This window comes from Sceloporus undulatus, chromosome 3 (genome assembly GCF_019175285.1).
Source record: "Sceloporus undulatus isolate JIND9_A2432 ecotype Alabama chromosome 3, SceUnd_v1.1, whole genome shotgun sequence".
NCBI lineage: Eukaryota > Metazoa > Chordata > Lepidosauria > Squamata > Phrynosomatidae > Sceloporus > Sceloporus undulatus.
In genome coordinates, this window is record NC_056524.1 from 74,289,490 (window position 1) to 74,311,024 (window position 21,535).

The following is a 21,535-nucleotide window of genomic DNA, read 5'->3' on the forward strand; positions in this document are numbered from 1 at the left end:
TAAACCAGTCGAGAACAGAGTCTGAGAACCCAAGGCCAGAGAGTATGTCAATTAGGAGACAGTGATCAACAGTGTCAAAGGCTGCAGACAAATCGAGAAGAATGAGAACAGAGTAAAGGCCATTAGCCTTGGCCTGTAAAAGACTAACTGGATGATAATTGTTGAGATCCTCTTTTTTCCTTTTTGAAGATGGGGACAACAAAATCCATGATACAAAGTTTTAGAGCTCTAGAATGGTCTTTTGCTATAATGTGGAATCAACAGTGAAGACCAATGTCACATGACAGATAATACAGATAAGGATTACTGTCTACTGAACTGAGAAGCCTGAGCACGAAAGCAGATGAGTCATACTACTTCAAACTCTCAAGGGGAAAAAAGATGAGGAAAGGAACTGGGTGTCTACAGTTAGTCATGCCTCTGTATAAATGCAATGAATAAGAGAAATAAGCTCTGTGAAAACAAGAGTTACTCACCTCACTCATTTGATTCTAATTGTTGTAGTTCTTCCTCTAAACAGACAGATTGAAACGACTGGGATGATGGCAGTAAGGGCCAGAAAATTTTTAATCTGGAAATCAGAACTTAACACTTCATTGACACTCCTTGAGTTCCTAGAAGCTCCAAGATCTAAAATGGCAGGTTGAAACCCTCTACCTCCTCCTTGGCATCTCTGGTCTAATCTGTACTACTGAAATGATACACTAGGACATTCATGGTGTCTCTCAGGTTGTGCATAAATTCCAGATTCCAAGTTGTAAGAATTTTTCTCCCACTGTTTTTAGGCTTCCATCTGCCACAGAAAATGGTCTAACCTGTACTTCAGAATTAATGCAGCTTGACACCACTTTAATTACCATGAATCAATGCTATGTGTTACCCACAATGCAAGCATGTCCATGAGGACACACTACCACTAATATGAATTTAGGGGAATTTTAATACTTAAGTGAAATGAGTAGATGTAGAGTGACCGGGGCAACACAGTCTTAGGGATCTATTCCAGTTTTACAGGGTCCCAAAGTACACAGAAATCCAGAGACAAGTTTCCATAAGCAATGAGTTTTTATTCAAAGGGGGAAATCAACACACAAACACACACAGACAACCATGCACACATACAAGAACTATGGAGATTAAAGATGTTATATGGGAACAGAGGAGGCTTTACTAGGGTGATACTGCACCTGAACATATCATGCTTCCAATGTTGTTGGTCTGGGAACGGAGTGAGGACTCAATCGCTCCCTGACAAACAGAGGGCGGTGAGCAAAAGAGGTGCTAGCTGAAGACACATAGAACGGGTACCCATATATATAGTGGAACTATGCCTTGGAGCAAAATCCAAGCTATAGAAAAGACCAAATAGTCTTGAAGTTCTTTGAAATGGGTTTTGAAGTAGTCAGGAAATACTTTGAAGTAGTTTCAGTTACTTTCCAAAAGGGGTAATAATCAGGTATGAATGGGGGCAAGAACCATGCACTTACAGGCAAAGAGGATTAGCACGCAAGATCATCTGGACTTTGTTTACCATATCTGCACCCCTTTGTTCTCTGAATCTGAGCTTCTTCACCTCCTGAAATTAATCCATCATCACAGGACCCCAATGTACCTCCTGTTTGCTAGCCTACATGCAAAAGCTATTCTCTGGTTATGGCTTCCACAATCAGGGTTATGGAAGGATCACCCAGTTCTGTTTTATTACATTTTTGATATAAAAAGAGGAGGGGCCCTGGTAGGCATAGTAACATATGGAATCCTGGGATTTGTAGTTCGTTGTGGCACCAGAGCTCTCTGACAGTAAAGGCTAAATTTCTCACAAAATTATATATCCCAGAATTCCATAGCACTGAGTCATAGTAGTTAAAGTGGTGCCAGACTGCATTAATTTCACAGTGCAGATCAGACCCTGTTCAGTGCCACATGGAAGCCTAAAACAGTGGGAGAAAAATCATTACAATTTGGAATTTATGCAGAATCCCAGAGACACCATGAACTCCAATGGAACTTTTATGGGGTGTGAGAAATTTTTTGAATGAAACTCAGTATTTAAGAATATTTTGGGTGTGTTCTAACTTCACTGCCCTTCTCGTAGCACTTTCACAAGACTTGTTTAGGGAAAGGACCATCATGTTCTAGACTGATTTAGTTTATCTTGTAAATACTGCTGAACCCCCTTGGAAAGCGGTGGTGAGGGTCTGCAGGGATTATATTTGGCAGGGAATTACTATTCCTGATCAGAGTTCTAGAAAAGTCTGGACTGTTCTTTTTATTTTTCACATTGTCATTGTTCAAGTTTGACACCACCTAACATAAAATAATTCTTGCATTACGTGAGTTGTGGCCACTATAAGTGTTCTTTTGGAACTGAACATTTTGTTTATGAAAAAAAGGCATGTTCCTGAATAGTACTTCTGTTACAATCAACTCTACAAACCTTAGAACCAAGCACACCAGGAAACTCAATAAAAATATTGAACTACACTGGAAGGTTTCTTCTATAGAGCACTCCAATGCCCAACAACAACAACAAATGGACATAACACTGACCTCCACTGCAGGGTTAGCATATTCTACAGTCTTCTGACCACATCTCTAACTCTTGAAATACAAGTAGAAAAATTATGGGTTTTATTTACAAGCCAATTTCAAATTTTACATTTTAAAAAAAGTTAAATAAGATCTGTGTCAGAAAGATCACAACCTCCTGTCTTTACTACTACCATTTGGGGTTTTCTACTACCATTTCAAGTGGAGTGGATAGACATTAGTGCTCAGTCACAGCAACTACAGTAAACTATTCGATTTCTGATTTTTTTTAAAAAAATGGAGCACTAATTACTTCCCCAAGAGCCAACATGAACTAGGGGTTTGAGTATGTGACTCTGGGAAATCAAGGTTCATAGCCTCTCAGATATGGAAACTCACTGGGTGACATTGGGCAAGTCACACTCTCTCAACCAAGGAGGAAGCAAATGGCAGCCCTTTGTCTGAAGAAAATTCCATGATAGGGTCTTCTTATGATTGTCGTAAGTCAGATATGACTTAAACCACACAAAAAACTTCATCGACTTCCCACTTAGGGAAACCAAACAGATCACTTCAAAATAAACCAGGACATTTTTTCTCCAGAGTGAAAGTGTGTCATTTATTGCTATCACTCATAATTCACTGACTAAAAGCACACTGAAATATAGTAGTCTAATTTGCTTATAAAACATGTAGGTGAAATAGTGCTCATCTACTATGTCAAATATCTTGCTTTCTACATTAAAAAAATGAGAAAGTTAGGAATCTGGGAATTATGATTTATTAGTGGGAGGACTAATCCCTTGCCCTCTTCCATGAACACACACATCCACAGTGATGCTGTGAGAGCATCTTCTTCACTAAATGTGGTGCTTGGCATACTATTAGGTCTCTCTTCCTTAGAGTCAGTAAGCAATTTGCTTCTACTTTCAAACAGCACAGCACCTAGAGGATCTTTCTAAAGTAATTCCTTCACAGCTACCTAGAGGTTTCAGTCACTCTTCTTTGTTGTCTCTTAAATCCCTGTATATTCTCTTCATAGAGACCTTGTGTAGAACCTGTAGGGAGGGTTTGTTTTTTTAAAAAAATATTTATAATTATGGTTGCTGCTGAACTGTTGCAGAAACTTGTTAAAGACTATAAAAATTGGATGGTTGGTTTGTGTCTTTCAGATCAATAAAGCAGTCAGTCATGCATGTAGCTATAGGAGTGGGGAGGGAATTAGGATATTACCTCCCATAAGAATTCTGGTCCATCAATTTCCTTCATTGCCCAAATTTCTAGCATTGCAGAGAGTGAAACGTAGACAGTGATTCACACCCAAAACCCTTCATTTTTGGATTACAACTCTCCAAATGCCCCAGGCAGCATGAGTATTGGGATACTTCCAGATGGGCTGATTTAAATGCTACAAGGCATTGTGCCCCCTTTTTAGGTGTTCCTGGTAAGATTTGGTGGAAAAAACACAGGACTGTAAATGGAAGATGACAATGCTTGATCTTATTTGCCTTTTTTACTAAGCTACAGGCAAAATGTTTTGCAAAGGTTTGTCAAGAAGAGTTGCTGTCATCCTTCAAAAGTTTTGGTTACCTTTTCTGCATCTCAGCCAGCAATGCAACATCTTCTTGAGATCTGCTGCCCAAATTCTACACAGTATTCCAAATATGGTTGCATCACAGATTTATATAATGGTAGCATGATATTGGCAGTGGATGATGATGATGATGATGATGACAATTCCTATTCCAGTGCTCCAACATGGTTAACATTTTCATTGAGCTATTTATTACAACTCTAAGATTATATTATTAATCAGTCAGTTGCTGCTCAAAAGCCATCACTGTATATGTGAAGGCAGATTCTTCCTCTTTTGGGGAATATACATTTAACCTTATTAGGGGGCCTAGTAGCCTGAAGGCTCGAGATGCTGTCTGATCTTGGAAGCTAAGAAGGATCAGTCCTGATTAGTACTTTGATGGGAAACTACCAATGACTACCACTTGCTATAGGCTCTATTTCAGAGGAAGGTACTGGCAAAAACACCTCTCAGTATTCCCTTCTTAAGAAAACCCTATGTATTTATTCCCTTCTTAAGAAAACTAATGGAATCACCATAAGTCAGTAGGTGACTTGGGGGCTGTGCACACCAGTGGGTTGGGGTGGTTGGAGTGTAGCATCCATATGACGCATGCCCCGGCTCCACTTCCAGAGTGGTGTGACGCTGTGCGCCGTACCACACACACATCACGGCATTTCTCTAGCGCTGCATGTGCACAAGGCAGCACTGAAGGAGTGCCATAAAGCCATGGCACCGAGGCTATCATACCCTTTGCAGGCTGCAAAAAGGAACTGCTTTTTGCAGCTCCTTTTTGTGCCCTGCACAGGCCAGATTGGGGCTGTGGTGTGTGGTTGCTCCAGCCCTGCTCTGTCTGTAAAAGGGGCAGTTGCAGGCCACCCCTTTGGGGTGATCTGCACAGCCCCTTGAAAGTGCATGTGTGTGCACAGATACTCACATTTAACTTTATTTATTATTTACCGCCAGTGTGATTTTCTTCCTTTCTTTGTCATTCTTGCCCACATGCTCTAATCTAAACATAGCATGTTTTAACAAATAAGCATATTATTATCAAGTAATTAAATTTGAACCCCAATTAATGCACAGGGACCACTTTACAAACTACATTTACACTTTGAACTCAGTTTGCAACAACCAAAGCAAATCAGGGATGAAAGAGGGAAGTGGGGCTGCATCTGCACACTGGAGAATCAATGCACTTTCACACCACTTTAAGTGCCATGGCTCAATGCTACAGAATTCTGGAATATGTAGTTTTGCAAGACATTTAGCCTTCTCTGTCTGAGCTCTGGTGCCACAACAAACTACTATTCCCAGAATTCCACAGCACTGAACCGTGGCAATTAAAGTGATGTCAAACTGGATATTTTCTGCGGTGTAGATGCAGCCTGGGAGGATGAGAGAAACTGGAACATTTTAAAAGCAGGCAAGAAAATGGGACAGTAGAGGATTAAGTGGGTCTGTTCCTGCCAGGACAGTTGAAGGGTATATAAGGGTATATAAGGCCCAAGCAGATAGAGGTGTTTATCCAAAGCAAGTCATGTGATGCGGATTCAAGCAAAGTGGAGTGAGTGCAAATTGTATTACCACACCGGTTGGATTCAACAATTCGAATTGTCACCCTTGCACATGCTCAGTGGGGGTCTGAACGCATCATGACCTGGTACATGTCTAGGGTGAAAAGGGGTGCAAGTTCTTGTTCTCTGTTTTGCATAATGGCATGATTGCGTGAATATTTGCCTTGTGAATATTCTTCTTCTTCATCCCCTTTTTTTTATTTTCCCTTCCGTTTCAGCAATTTCAACACACGCATAGATAGATAGATAGACAGACATATCTGTATATTCACATTCACGCACATACACACATGTATATATTTTAAAAAAATGAGTTGCCCTGAAAGCTGCCTTGAAAGTGAAAAGACCACCAAAAGGAAATGGGGAGAAATTGCAGCGCTGCATAATGCGAAATTTTGCAACCTGGAGGGTTTGCTGTGGTGTACCAGAGCAGAAGCAAAGTTACATTCCACACCAGACCAATTCGGAGTGTAATCAAGTGAGCTTGAAAGCGAATTTGTGAATTCACTTTTTTTTTTATTTCATCAAAATGAGGGGTCACTTTGGAATCACTGTGGAAGCACCATGGAAGGAGCCCCCATAGAAAGGAATCACATCTGATAAAACATTCACTTTATCATGTAAATTCGCATCGTTGGACCTGCAGTCACATTGGATCTGAGCTGCAAAAAGCTCCGTGTGATAAACACCAAAGTATTTCTGAGAGATGGCCATTCAGCTGCTGCTTAAAGTCTCCCAGTGAAGCAAATTAGACCACCTTCCAAGGCAGTCTATTCCTTTGTTGAATAGCTTTAACTATAAAGAGTTTCCCCCTAAAGTTTAGGTTGAATTAATGAGCCCTTTGCCAATGAAATGGGAAGAATGGGTGAAACTCCAGATTTGTAACTTTCAAGAAGTATGTGGCAAAACTTACATTTTGGGAGGAATACAACTCCCAGAATCCTCCAGCTAGTATCCTTTCTATGGGATTCTAGGAATTCTAGTCTAAAAAGCAACCTTTCCATATTCTGTTTATAAATGCAAAACAATACACTAAGCATTTCATAAAGAACTCACTGGGTGGGAGAAATGGCTCAGCATCTCATGTTAAACCCATCTAACACTGAAATGGCCCACTTGCTTTCTTTCCAGCCAAATCTGACTGTACAGATCAAGCCAAATTATGTTTCCTTCATTGTGTTCACCATGCTTACTCATCTACACGCCATTCCCCTTTTGGAGGAGTCTATTTTTATACCATAATTTCCATCTGTCTTTTGATCTTTTACCACATAAGAGGCTCAGATATTAACAACAGCCAGCCTGTCCAACTCTAAAGGGGCTCATGATGGCACTGATTTGGGATGTCTGTCCATTTGGGAGTCTGGTCTTCTAGTCATACAGCTCTTGTGAATGGAAAGATTTCCTCCTCTCTCTTTAGCCTAGAGCCCAAGCGTTTACTTTTAATTAGCTTGATTGCTTTGTTGTCATTTGTGCTGTACCACTGAGGCTCTAGAGACACCAAAGAGCTAATGCTGCAGGAAGTGAAAAGTCCATGACAGTAGAAGAAACTGCAGTTAGGCTAATGGGAGCAAAGAGTGTGATTTTACATTTGTTCCTCAATCTGAGATGCAGCATAGACATGATGACACACATGCTTCAGATCCCCACTAAGCCATACAATTCAGGGCCAGTCACTTTCCCTCTGCCTGATCTACCTCACAAGGTTGTTCTGAAGATAAAGTGAGGAGGCAGGAGAGATAGATATGTCCTCTCAAATTCATTGGAGGAAAAGTGGTATAGAAAAGTAAACAACAGAACATGTAGTGTGTCTGAGGGAGTGTCTGAGGGAGTCTACAAAAGCTCGTGCTATCAATTTCCTTCTTTCAGTTAGTCTCAAAGGTGCTATGAGATACTTTTGCATACTAATTTTCCAGAGCTACATTTTTAATTCATTCTATCTGGTGCATTTTCTGTGATTTGGTTTCACCTTCATCAGCACTGAAAGTGGATGGTTGTAATTTTGTCCTTGATACAATATACTTAAGAAAGAAAAGACGCTTCCCAAATTAAAAGAGAGAGTCCAGGGAAAGGAAAATACTAGAAACAAAATGTTTGCAAATAGACATTAATCCTGATGAAATAACTTTGGTGCCCTGGTTGTTAATAAAGCAGACTTTCAAACCAGCAAGCAGAAGCATTTGGCAAACTGGAAAATGCATGCCTATTCATTCAGGTTTGATGATAGGGCAACGTAATATATCTTGTCTGATGAACTGCAGTAAGTCAGGGCACCTCACATTTAGGATCCAAGCCATAAATCTAGTGTAAATCACCCCAGTCTCTCTTTAGACAAAACCTGACTTGTCACATAAATGTGAATAATGTGTGTGTGAAAGAAGCTGCAGTGTGTATAGAGAGAGAGACTTATTCCATTTTTCTTTTTGACATTTCAAATGGTTAGCAGGAGCTTGAATGAGCTTGCCTTGTGGTGGTCCAGTTATCTGGCCCCAAATCCCTTTCATGAACAGCAGAATTGAATTTGGACCTGAACGCAAAAGCCTTGTATGCCATCAAAGGAGACATCCTGAATTTCAGTGTATTTGCATCCCATGTTTCAGCTCTCCAATGAGAAGTCCCTGCAGAAGAGAGCTTGACTGGTGGTGTTTAGTGATTTCTCAGATAACAAGAGCTTTGCATTTCTGTGGAATTCCCATTTGCTTGTGAGCTGCTGCCGCCGCTAGCCTGATTGATATATGACTGCAATGGCACTTTTCCATTTGACATTCTCTCTCTCTCTCTCTCTCTTAAACAACAGCCCTAACTTTTGTGTGTTGCAAATATAAAAGGCAAGCCATGTGACGGGGAGAGGAGAACAAAAGCATTTGGAAGTAACAAGACCTCTTTTTAGCTCTCACTTCTTTAGGAGTCCAAAAAAGGGAAGGAGAAGCACATTTTGCAAAGGTAAGCAAGCATGCAAGGGTTTTGTACAGAACCTACAATATTCTAGATCTTTAATGTGAACAATTTATTTTTTGGCAAACTCATGTTCTTTGAATAGCCTATTTTATTGTTAATGCATTCTAGTTTTAAAGATGGCTTAAAGATTCACTGCCTACATCTTTTTATTGCCAGGCAGCCTTTAATTGTGTACCTTCTGAAGATGATGCCAGTGGGCACTCAACTGGAAACCAACAGTGCCCCTGGCTATAAAACGACTGTACAAATTTTATGCCTTCTATGGTGGTTTTCTGTTTGTGACTTTTCACTGATTCTCATTTGTACAGAAACTGAAGTAGAAAAGAGAAATGCTGAAACATTATAGGAATTGAAGGGAGCTCAGGGTATCTTCATCACTGTCTTTTGCATTGTAGTGGAAAAGTGGAGATTAAAAATGGAGATATTTACTTTTAATATAACTTATGTGTTCTGGTTGCCTTCCAGTCCATCTACTGGAGTGCTTAGAATAATTGGAAACAATAGACAATATTTATTTCTAGCATTGTGTGTCATCCTTTGCAGGGCATACTTTTAGGTTTTGTTGGAGCTTTTGCCTCTCCTCTTTCCTTCCTTTTCTCCCTTCCCCTTTTAAATCTGTAGTATTTATCCAAACTCCTGGGAAGTTTTTCTGTGGAGTGCACAGCACTGGTTATGGATTAGGAGGGATTTAATATGTGTGTTTGATTGGTTAAAAATGGTGAGGAAATCCACTGTGTTTGTCTTGGCTGCAGAACAGAGGAGATATATTGAGCAGGCAGCTTCCCCCTCCAGAACAACCAATAATGCCGCTGGGATGTCTTTTGGGCAGATCAAACTGGGGATGCTCAGGCAGGGCATCATATTCAAAACTAATTTGTCAGGCCTTTGATGCTAACAACTAGAAGAGGTTTCTTTCCCCCCTACCTTGGGATGTATCTGTCTCTCCATTTGTGTGGGCAGGGTGAAGATTAATTAAAAAGTGTTAAAAACAAAATGTAACAGGTTTTTAGTTGTGTGTATCTATTCATTTAATTACCTTTTTCACACACACACACACACACACACACACACACACACAGCATTTGAGGAAGTTAACATCTCTAAAATCAAATGTAATAATAAAACCATCAAGGATCATCAAATAAACGAACGAACAAACAAACAAACAAACATTAAAACAGTTTAAAAGGCCAGGGTGAACAATATAATTGCAATGTCACTGTAAAAGTGTGAGAAATGGCAGAGGAACATACTGAAGCAGTGATAGTGGACCAATCCTCAAACAATACTTTGTTAAAGACACCTAGTGTCACCCAGCTAGGGCTAAATATTTAAATGTAATATATTGTAGTTTACGGGTGTTAAAGTGTTCATTATAGTCTATATTTGAATTTTAGAGAAAGAAGTATTCTGCCATTTAGCTAATCAGGAAAACAAGATAATCTTGCTTCTGAAAGAAGAAGCACTGCAGAGTAAGTGTACTCGGAAAGATAAAAGATTATTTCAGAGATAACATCCTCCTATCCCTGTTTGAAATATTTGATGCTTTTAGTGGAAGTTTCTGAGCTCTAGCAAGGCAAACAGAAATAGTGGGCAGCATTTATTCTAAAATGGCCTTAGAAAAAAATGCTTTACATTTCCAGTCGAGGAAATCTTCACTAATGGAAGCAAGCATGTCATCCAAGTTCATTGTGTAATGGTGAAGTAATAATAGGTGCAGTGCAGAGCAGTTGAGTGACTTTTTTCCCCATAGGACCCCTCTCCCTCATTTTTGTATTTCTGGATACTTATAATTGCTACCTATTGATTCTGTTAGATGAGTGATGTTACCTAGGAAAGTGTCATAAAAATAATGACCTTTTAATAATAAAAGTATATTGCACAACAAGGATGGAAAAATTCTGACCCTCCAGATGCTTTGCTCTACAGCTGCCACTACTGGGCAATGCTGACTGGGTTTTCTGGAAACTGAAAGTCCCAGAAAAGACACCTGGAACACTAAAACTTCCCCACCCCTCTCTTCCATAGCTTCACCTAGAAGCCATGCAGTCTAGGCTTCCCTTCAAATGGACTTGTAATGGCAAAGGTTTGCTAGCATTATTCCTGTTACTATCCATGTACTGAGGCAGAAAGGAGATGTCCCTTTCATCATGTTCTCCAGCTGTAAAACAGTGGAGGCTGCAGTCCTTTTCCTGTTTCTCTGGGAGTAATGTAGTATAGTGGTTTGAGTGTTGGAGTGCAACTCTGTAGACCAGGGTTCAATTCTCAGCTTGGCCATGAAACCCACTAGGTCAAGTCACACTCTCTTAGTCTCAGGGGAAGACAATAGCAAACCTGCTCTGAACAAATATTGCCAAGAAAACCCCATGATAGCTTTGCCTTAAGGTCTCTTAAGTTGGATAAAATTTGAAGGCACAAAACAACAACTATTGAATTTAGTGGGATTTATTACATGTATACAATTGTTCCTGTACTCTAAGGGCTCAAGAGTAGGGATTCAAAGAAGAGATATCCCCCCTGAGCTAAGGAGCTGCCTTAAACTGGGTTAAGCAGTCTGTTTCTCTAGCTCAGTATTGTTTGCACATTGACTGGCAGCAGCTTGCATCATTCAGAGAGGAGTCTTTTTTTCTTTTGTTCAGCACTGCCTGGAGATGTGAAGAATCGAACCATAAATACATGTCCCCTATCACTGAGCTATTATGCTTAAGAACCAGTTTTGCTAATTCCAGACAAAATGGGAATGTTAGTCTGGTAGAAGAAATGCAACAATGAGTTCCATATGCAGAAAGTACTGACAGTGGTGCATTTGAGAGTGGTGCATCTTGAAGCTTAACACATTTCTTATAGCATCATCATTTGGGAACTTTAGACCACTTTATTAGATGCACTACTGGCAATACTTTTGCATACAGTCCAGCTATAAGCAATGTGTTTGTATATCTGAAATTATAAGTAAAACTTCATGCTTTGATGGAGCAGAGTATAGTTACTGAAAGCTTTATGATATAACAAATTGGTCAGTCTTTAAAGTGCCACAGATTTTTGCCGTTTTACTGTCAGCAGCATATAAGAGATGAATGCAGTGATTTAGTGGTTAAGATGCCAATTCTGATGATCGAAAGATCAGAAGGCTGGCAGTTCGAGGCCTGAGTTCCACATGATGGGGTGAGCTCCTGTCACTAGTCCCAGCTTCTGCCAACCAAGCAATTCGAAAGCATGCAAATGCAAGTAGATAACAAAATAGGTAACACTTTGGGGTGGATGGGAAGGGAACAGTGTTTGGTGCAGTCATGCTGGCCACATGACTACCTGAGCAGTTATCTTTAAAAATTTTGATCCCCAAACCTGCCCTCGATTTATGCATGAAGTCGACTTATAGTCGAGTATATGTGGTAAATGAACTAAACCAAGAGTTCAGAACTAAAAGGAGTCGAGATAAAACATAACATAGAAATACAGTTTCACGAACATCCAGATTCTCCATGATAAACCTAAACACATTAGTAGCTAGCAGTCACATATCTCACTTTCAGTAACTTTCCTCCCAGTTGTCACATTTTCTGAAACTGTCTTTGTCCCCCACCTTCTAAATTTAGACAGTTTCACAGATACTTTGTAGTGTTTATGAAATGCCTATACTGCACAAACTATATGGGGTTTTGCAGGATTTATTTATGCATTTTATTTATTTTTATTTTATTTCTTTATATCCTGCCTTTCTTCCAATGTAAGGACCCAAGGCAGCTAAGAACAAATTTAAAAACAATACAAATTAAAAACAATACTAAAGCGTTAAAAAGTATAAATATAAAGCTTAAAAAGCCAATTAAACAATTTATAACATTAAAAACATTAAACATTTGAATTATTTAAACATATTAAAAATTCCATACAATCCACCCTTCACATAAGCACCCTCATCATCCATGCATCCCAGCTTATGCAGATGGCAAGAGGCAAGGGACAAAATGGTGCACACCATTCAATTAAATGTGATTCCAGCATACACAACATTTGCCTTACGCGGGGGGGGGGGGGGCAGAATGGATTCCCCGTGTATGGCAAGGGTGAACTGTACAAATCTTAAAATCTGAGTCACACAGTACCCAACCCTTGTTAGTTTGAAAAAGTCTGATGGCACAAAAGTGTTTTTACCTGCCAACAAAAGGAAAGCAGGGATGGGGCCATCCTGGTCTCTCTAGGGAGGGATTTCTAAAGTGTGGGAGCAGCCACCAAGAAGGCCCTCTCCCTTATTCCCCCCAAATGAGCTGAGAGGGTAGTGGGACAGAGAGAAGAGCTTCTCTAGATGATTTTAGAGTTCTACTAGACTCATAAAGGGAGATACAGGGCTATTCCACACATTTAAAATATTCCTCATTCCAGTCTAATAGAATATGATCCAGCCACATGGGATTCACAGGAGTATGGGCTTTTTGCATTCCCTCCCTGCACCAAAAAGATTTAGTTTTTACCAGTAATCTGTTGAAATTTACAGAAAGACACATTATTGCATGTGGGTCTGGATGGTTGTGCATTTTTGGCAGGGTGTGTATGAATTGATATGAATTGATGTGTATTTGTGCAGGAAAGTGAAGACAACCATCAATGCAAATGTGTGAGAATGAGCATCAATTCACATATTATTATTATTATTATTATTAACCTTTATTTATGAAGCGCTGTAAATTTACACAGTGCTGTACATGCAATCTTTTTAGTTAGACGGATCCCTGCCCTCGGGCTTATGATCTAAAAAGACATGACACAGAAGGAGAAGAGAGTGGTGGTGAGAAAGGGTAAGAGGTCCAGCAGTTCCTCTCTACCTCCGAGGCCTGGACCAAGGCAGATGGACTGGAGGGAGGGCTTGGCTTCATAATGGATGGTTAATCATTTTCCAGGGAAAATACATACTCTCAAGTAGGATAATGCATATACAGTACATAGCAATACAGGAAATGGTTTGATAAACAGGCACCAAAAGAACATCAAATAGCAAGCGACAATTATGCAATGGTAAGCGACAATTATGCAATGCCCGGGAAGGCTTCTCTGAACAGGATGGTTTTCAACTCTGTTTTGAAGCTGGTTAAAGAAGTGATGGCTCTTGCTTATGGGGGAAGAAGGTTCCAGGAGTGAGGGGCAGCAAGTGAATAGGGGCGAATCCGGGATGGGGCAGAGGAAATCCTGGGCTGAGACAGCAGACCTTGACTACCAGAATGGAGGGCTCGAGTGGGAAGGTGAGGAGAAAGAAGGTCTGATAAATAAGGGGGCAGCCCATGGAGGGCTTTAAATGTCAACAGCAGGAGCTTATACTGAATGCAGAAAGGGAGGGGGAGCCAGTGAAGGGATGCCAACACAGGAGAGATGTGGTCAGCGTGGTGGGTGGAAGTGATAATGCGTGTATAGATTAGCCCACAGTCCTCCAAATAACTTGGACTCAAATCATATTTAAAAGGGCTGCTAGTACAAAATTCTCTTAAACTGATATTCATTGGAACATTTCTGGGAGGAAACCACATTCTGGTGGGAAGCATTAGTCAGAAAAATATCCCCTGGACTGCAGAGGCTATCAATTTTTGTGACTCAAAAGGTTTATTAAGCAAAGCAGTGTGGATTCTGTGACAGCCACAGGTTGGCAGAAAATTCAGTACAATGAGTTTAGAATTCTGCTTTAAAGCTGAGAATCTCAGCTCCTCCATTTGTTCCCTTTGTCTTTCAAAAACATGTTTCTAACATTTATTGTTTCAACAGTGAAAATGTAAGTGGTATGTGGGACTACTGAGAGGACATCTTAGAAACATAAGTGCAGCAGAGAAGTTTTGTAGTTGAAATCTTGGAGACCAGATTTAGTCTAGGTGTTTGATTTCCTCTGAAACTCCTTCTCTGGCTGCCTCTACAAATGTCAGCAGCAGAATAAAGGGGTCAAAATAGGCACACTTCCTTAATTGCTATCAAGTGTCCAGGTTGCAGAATTCCACATGGCACTGACTTCTTGGCACAGAGTTTTCAGACAGAATAACTTGCACATCAGTGCTTCAAAATAGGAAAGTCAAAGGCAATGTTGACTTCAAGTAGTGTAACCACTGTGCTGGAGTGTTAATACAAAGCTATCCAAGTTGCCTGCCTCTAATGCAATACAATTTGCACATTGTCAGGGTGGGGACAGCTGCCTGATTCTATGAAGCCCACAAACACAAACCCAGTATAGACTTGTTGGCTGCCCTGAAGAGATCTGCTCCAGCTCCTGTAAGCAAAGACTGTGATGAAACAGAGAGACTCAACATCTCTCCTTCTGTTCTCCTTAGAACTCTTTTTTGTTAGGACTTAGAGACATTTAATAATAATAATAGGATTTATTTAGTATTTAAGATGTCCATGTTCTGTTTCATGTCATACCAACTGGGCTGCAAATGTGTCCAAGCCATAGGCTAACAGGGAATTTATCCTCCTTTTGCCTCTTGCGCAGTCTCTGAGAAAACAAGAGTGTTCCAACAGAGCCTTCTGGGTAGTGGGTCCCATTGGTTCTCCATACTCATGTATGTGAATGTACCACTTTCTGGGTTCTGTGGTTGTTGTATGCCTTTAAGTAATTTCTGACTTACGGCAACCCTAAGGCAACCCTATCACAGAGTTTTCTTCATAAAATTTGCACAGAGGGAGGTTGCCCTTACCTTCCTTTGAGGCTGAGAGGGTGTGACTTGTCCAAGCCTTCAAGAGTAAAATGTCTTGGGTTCTCAGGAGAGAGAAACAAGGCTACTTTTTACCTGAACCTTGATTTGCCATCTCTTACAGTGCCAAACTGTAGATCAGTGGGTTTCCATGGCTGAGTGGGGATGCAAACTCTGGTCTGTTAGTGTCTTACTGGTTTTGGGTTCTATGGAGTTAACTATAAGTGAATATTGCATACACAATTGCACTTTAAATCTCAGTATATAGTTTTACTGCTAGTACAACAGATTATGTATTAAATTGGACACATACACAACTGTCCCCAAATGTCCCAGCATCCAATGATGTGCCAGTGAATGACTTGATTGCATGATTCTTCTGCCTATGTAGTTCAGTATTTCTGCAGCCCTAAAGCCCTGCCCCCGAAAATGGAAGCAAATGCAATATAAAAATTACCCTACAAAGAACTTAGCCTCTTCTTCCCACCTAAATACACAACTGAAAATGACACTACTTTATTCAAGATGCAAGGGGCTTACTCCTGCCAGCTGCAGCTCCACTCCTCCCGTTTTTCTCTCTCTCTCTCTGAACTCAACCAGCAAGTGCAGCCCCTTCATCAAGGCTTTCCCACCCACTGGGCCAAACTATAGAGGTTACAGGAAGCTACCAAAAAAAGAGGAGGAGGAGGAGGAGGTTAAGATACTAGAAAAGACCCAGTTTGTGGGAAAGGCAGGGCAAGATTTGGGATAGTGTAAAAAGGTGGTGAATGATAGTTATTTAATGTGAAGTTGTTAGGTTTTTAAAATTCAAGAGATACTTAAAGGACTTGTATTTTAACTTGGAGGATATGTGTATGTGTGTGTGTGATAGCTGCCTTCAAGAGTAAAATGTCTTGGGTTCTCAGGAGAGGGAAACAAAGCTACTTTTTACCTGAACCTTGATTTGCCATCTCTTATAGTGCCAAACTGTAGATCAGGGGAAGAAAATACTCTCGGCTTGACATTCTGCAGTTGCACACACGACAAGTAGCAAAGCAGAGATCCTGGAGCTTTTTTGAATGATGGGGAACGTCAGTGTTGGCAGGCAGGTTGTTATTAATTTTGCCAACTTGTTCCAGGATGCCAGGATTGAGAAATAGGGATGGGAGCATGAGCCTTTCACCAGTCACCAGAGCCTCTGGAATATTCTGGCCCTGGATTTGATACTCTCTTTTGCTGTGGCTTTTCATATCGTAGCAAACAATGGGTGGCTGTCTTCCCATGTGGTCACTGTTTGTCTCCTGGCACCACTACTGTGGTCAGAATGAGGCACCCAGCCATGTTATCATGACTGGGCACCTCATTCTGACCTCAGAGTGATTCATGCCTGCAGCAGATGTGTTACACATTGTGCAGGGGCCACAGATGAAGCAGCATTACTGTCACTGAAAAGAGAAAACCTACAGGAAAAAGTAAGTCATTTAAATGAAGGTTAAGGAGAGAAATCCCTGAATCAGGTGTGGCCATCATGAAGACAGTCTGGACTGAATTCAGGGGTTTGGCCCTGCATTGTGTAAACAAGATGTAGCAAGTCCAAGAGGAGTTTGAGGTAAATCACCCATGTAGACAAGTCTCAAGACTCAGGTGTAGTTGAGCTCTCTGAGGAACAACCAATCAAAGGTGACCTCATTTGTAAGCATTTATCTCTTTCCTTGACATACACATGCTTCAAATAATCTTCTAAAATTTTGTTTATTATCTCATCATTGCATTAATGGTAATCTGATTAAGAGGTTTAATTTGTGATATCTTTGTTATTCTTTTTCACTGCATTCTGCATTTTTACTGTTTTGTGCATTGTATGTATTCAGGGACCTTTTGCCAATCTTGTGAGTGGGGGAGCCTACCTTAAAAACAGTTCCATGATCCTTGCTTGCACTTGCAGGTACTTTCAGAGAGAGAACTAATTACTTTCCCCATCTTTTTTCATGCAAAAATACTTAAATATGAAGACCCTTACAAGCATAATGTTTACTTGGAAGTACTCTCCATGTGTTCAGTGTAGCATACTCCCAGGTAAGTGTGCCTGGGATAGAGTGTAGGCAACCTTTCATATTCCTGGGAAGTCTCAAGGAAAACAACTGTCTTAATATTTCTTAGTGCTTGATTATTTAGATCAGTTCTGATTGATAGTGCCTGAGGAGGCTCAACTAAATAGAGGACTTGGTCATCCAATTTGGCCAGACCATTACAGCAGGAGGGGGGCTCAGCCCCTATTCTAGTCTTAGTGGGAAGCATCAAGGTTCCCTTGCCTCTGTCTTGAATGGTCTATGCAGCAAGGACAAACCTTACAGTGAGAAGGCACCTTTGCTTTTTGGTAGAACTCATGTTCTAAAACTTCAAGTTCAACCTTCAGCTTCATCAGTTAAAATAGATCAGATAGTTATAAAACCCTCTTTCATTTCTCTCAAAGCAGTCACCATGGAGATGTTGAAGAAACATTGGAAAGGTTGCTTCTTTGGGAAACAACTCACAGAATCCCCTGGTTGTTTTAGCCTTGCCAGATGGGGAGATTCTGAGAGTACTGGGCAGAAAGTAACTTTTCCAAGCTCTGAGTCTGTCCAGGTATAATACCATTTTCTAAAGACTTGTTGTTGTTCATAGAATCATAAAATAGAATTGTAGAGTTGGAAGAGACAACAAGGGCCATTCAGTGCAACCCCTTGCCATGCAGGAACTCACAATCAAAGCACCTCCCTGGTGTGCACCTTCATGTCATTTCCAACTCAAGGCAACCCTAAGGCTTATGGGGTTTTCTTGGGAAGATTTGTTCAAAGGGGGTTGCCTTTGCCTTCCTCTGAGGCTGAGAGTGTGTGACTTGTTCCAGGCTCACCCAGTGAGTTTCCATGACTGTACAGAGATTCAGACCCTTGTCTCCAGAGTCATTGTTAAATTTCCAAACTACTGTATGATGTTGGCTCTCTTTCAGGCTAAATGTGAGAAACAAGGGAAGGGGAGCTGTATTGACATGTAGAGTTGCAGGTTGGTCCATGTTACTCCACTCCCAGATTCAGTTCAAACTTTAAAGCTGCTATTCCAAGTGGTGAAACCTGTAGTGAAAATTGGTTAAGCACCATGGATAGTGTTTTTTGAACTTCAGACCCAAGCTAGGAATGTATTTACACCCCTCGACATTTGAATCTCCAGCTGCCTGCTGGTTCAGTATAAATTGGATGACTTTTATGGAACTCTGAGTTTTCTTCAGTGTATGAATAGAAAAGAATGTTCTGAGATTAGGGGATTAATGTGTCCTCTGTACAAAGAACTGTCCATGTAAGTCTGATTTAAAGAAAAGAATCCTAAAAAGGGACAGCAAGTGACTTGAATTTTTTTAGTCATTAATTGGCAACTGGGAAGCAGACTGAGCAGTCATATTAGGTCACACTCCTTACCATTATGGTGAAATGTACTGTGTTTCTATTCAGATAATAGTAATTGGTGAGAATTCATGAGCACAGTTATGAATGTATAACCTATAGTTACACATTTGTAACTAATTGGTTCTCATGATCTCTATGTATTCAATAATGTAGGGAATAGATAGGAATCATAAAAGTCCCCCACTCTTAGCTTACTGGGAAGCAGCTGCTGTGAGTGATAGGGGTCTGTTCTACTGTTGATGGGAAAACAGCAGACAGATGTTTCCACCACCACCTTATGATCAGCTTCCAGTGTGACAGTCAGAAGCAGGATCACTATTGCAATTATTCCCCACACTGGTAGAAAAAGGGTGGTGATGGATGGAAACATCAATCTGTTGCACCCATATTGACAGAGCACACTCCTTTCACTCAGAGTGGCTGCAACCCACTATGGGGCTGTACAGACAGCCCTGAAAGGGTGGTCTGCAGCTGCCCATTTTTGCCCCACACGGAGGCTGCACCAACCAAATGGCATGGCCTCTGGGAGGCATAAAAAGAACCCACTTCCAGCGGGTTCTTTCTGGGATGCACCTAAGGCGCCATTGGCACCCTCATGCACACAAATGATGTACACATGGTGTGGTGCCATTTGGTGGCTGTACTGTGCGTACGTCATCATGGTGGCCCCCGTGTGGATGGGGGTGAGCCATGATGGCACTGGGTGTGTGTGTTAGGGCTCAGGAGTGTGCAGATGCTCTGCATTCCCGAGCCCTGAAATCAGCCCCATGCTGCTGCAGAGTGGCAGCCTGTACTGGGCCTAAGTCAGGATTTGACAGGGCAGGAGATGCTACCTAGTTTGGTATACTTAACTAAGGAGCTGATCAATAATGTCACCCATTATTTCTAAATTTGTACCTAACATACGAATTGAAGTGTTTTCTGGAAATCTATGCTCTCTTTTGTCCCTTCTTGTGTCTGTGTGTCTGTGTGATGTGTAAAGTAGATAGCTTTGCTCAGATGCCAGCAATGTCTTTTAGGATAACTAAACCAAACAGATTAGGAACTCTTTCACACCACACAGTTATAGTAATATGGTTCAGTTTCAACTGCTTTGGCTACATCCTATGGAATCCTGGAGGTTGTAGTTTGGTGGTACACTAGAGCTCTCTGACAAAGAATTTTTAATTCCCCTCTCTTGACTGCAAATGCCAGGATGTTGCTGTGGAAGTTAAAGTGGAGTCATAGGTGCGATAAATGTATGACATGAAAGAGCCCCTGGTCTGCCACTTTTTCCCCAGTAGGGCTCCTGTGTCTTTAGACTGAGGAGAGCAGGTGGGTCTTCCTTAGCTTAGAGATACAGTCCTGGGAAAAGATTTACCAATTGAAGTTCTGCCTTTCCAGTGTGGAAGCCCTGTTAGCCTGCCCTCATCCAAGTCCATTCTGATACATGGGAAGCCCATCCTGAATCCAAGCAGTGGGCTTAATACAATTGAACAAAGGTAGAGGCAGAGAAATAAAACATTTTTAAAAATATTTTATTAGAGTTCAAACAGTAATAAAGTGATAAGATACCTTTCTTTCTAAGGTCTTGGAACGGGTTGTTTATTCTCGCTGTCTTGAGTTTCTTGAAGCCAACTCCATTCTCGATCCCTATCAGTCTGGTTTCCGCCCACAGCATTCTACAGAGACAGCTCTCACTAAGATCTCGAATGACCTTTTACGGGCCAAGGCTAATGGCCTTTACTCTGTTCTCATCCTTCTTGATTTGTCTGCAGCTTCTGACACCGTTGATCACAGCCTTCTAGTTGATACACTCTCTGACCTTGGGTTCTCAGACTCTGTTCTCGACTGGTTTAGATCTTATTTGTCAGACAGATCTTTTGCAGTGGTCACAGGTGGTCAGGCTTCATCCTCTGTTCCCTTATCTGTTGGAGTTCCCCAGGTCTCTGTTCTGGGTCCCCTTCTGTTTTCTCTCTACACACTGTCCTTAGGTAAACTCATTAGCTCTTTTGGTTTTTCCTACCATCTGTACGCCGATGACACCCAGTTGTATCTTTCCACCCCTGACCTTTCTCCAAGGCTTGAACAGCAAGTTTTATCTTGTCTCACAGCTGTCTCGCAGTGGATGTGCCATCGGCGTTTGAAGCTCAACATGTCCAAGATGGAGCTTCTTGTCTTTCCTCCTAAGTCCACCCTTCAACACTCCTTTTCTGTCTCTGTGGACAACATTTCTATTCAACCAGTCCAGCAAGCCCATAGTCTTGGTTTTATCTTTGATTCTTCTCTGTTGTGTATCCCTCAGATCCAGACCACAGCCAAGGCTTGTAGATTCTTTTTATACAATATTGCCAAAATCCGACCATATCTCTCTGCCTCTACTGCCAAGATTTTGGTCCATGCCCTAGTGGTATCACGACTTGATTACTGTAACATCCTCTTGGCTGGGCTTCCTCTTTCTCACTTCCATCCTTTAATTTCTGTCCAGCATTCAGCTGCACGCATTATCACATCCGCCCACTGCTCTGACCATATCTCTCCTTTGTTGGCATCCCTTCACTGGCTCCCCCTCCCTTTCCATATTCAGTATAAGCTCCTGCTGTTGACGTTTAAAGTCCTCCATGGGCTGCCCCCCTTATTTATCAGACCTTCTTTCTCCTCACCTTTTCACTTGGGCCCTCCGTTCTGGTAGTCAAAGTCGGCTGTCCCAGCTCAGGATTTCCTCTGCCTCTAGGATTCGCCCCTTTTCACTCGCTGCCCCTCACTCCTGGAACCTTCTTCCCCCACAAGCAAGAGCCATCACTTCTTTAACCAGCTTCAAAACGGAGT

The 21,535-nt window shown here is 41.3% G+C and overlaps 1 protein-coding gene across 1 annotated transcript in view; it reads left to right on the forward strand.

The window, feature by feature from the left end:
* The first annotated feature begins 8,220 nt into the window (after nt 1-8,220).
* Nucleotides 8,221-21,535, forward strand: part of LOC121926222 (norrin cystine knot growth factor NDP) — a 48,843-nt gene continuing 35,528 nt past the window's right edge. Inside the window, exon 1 of the mRNA XM_042459009.1 lies at nt 8,221-8,625. The gene's annotated coding sequence lies outside the window, so the exon portion shown is untranslated. The remainder of the gene's footprint in view (nt 8,626-21,535) is intronic.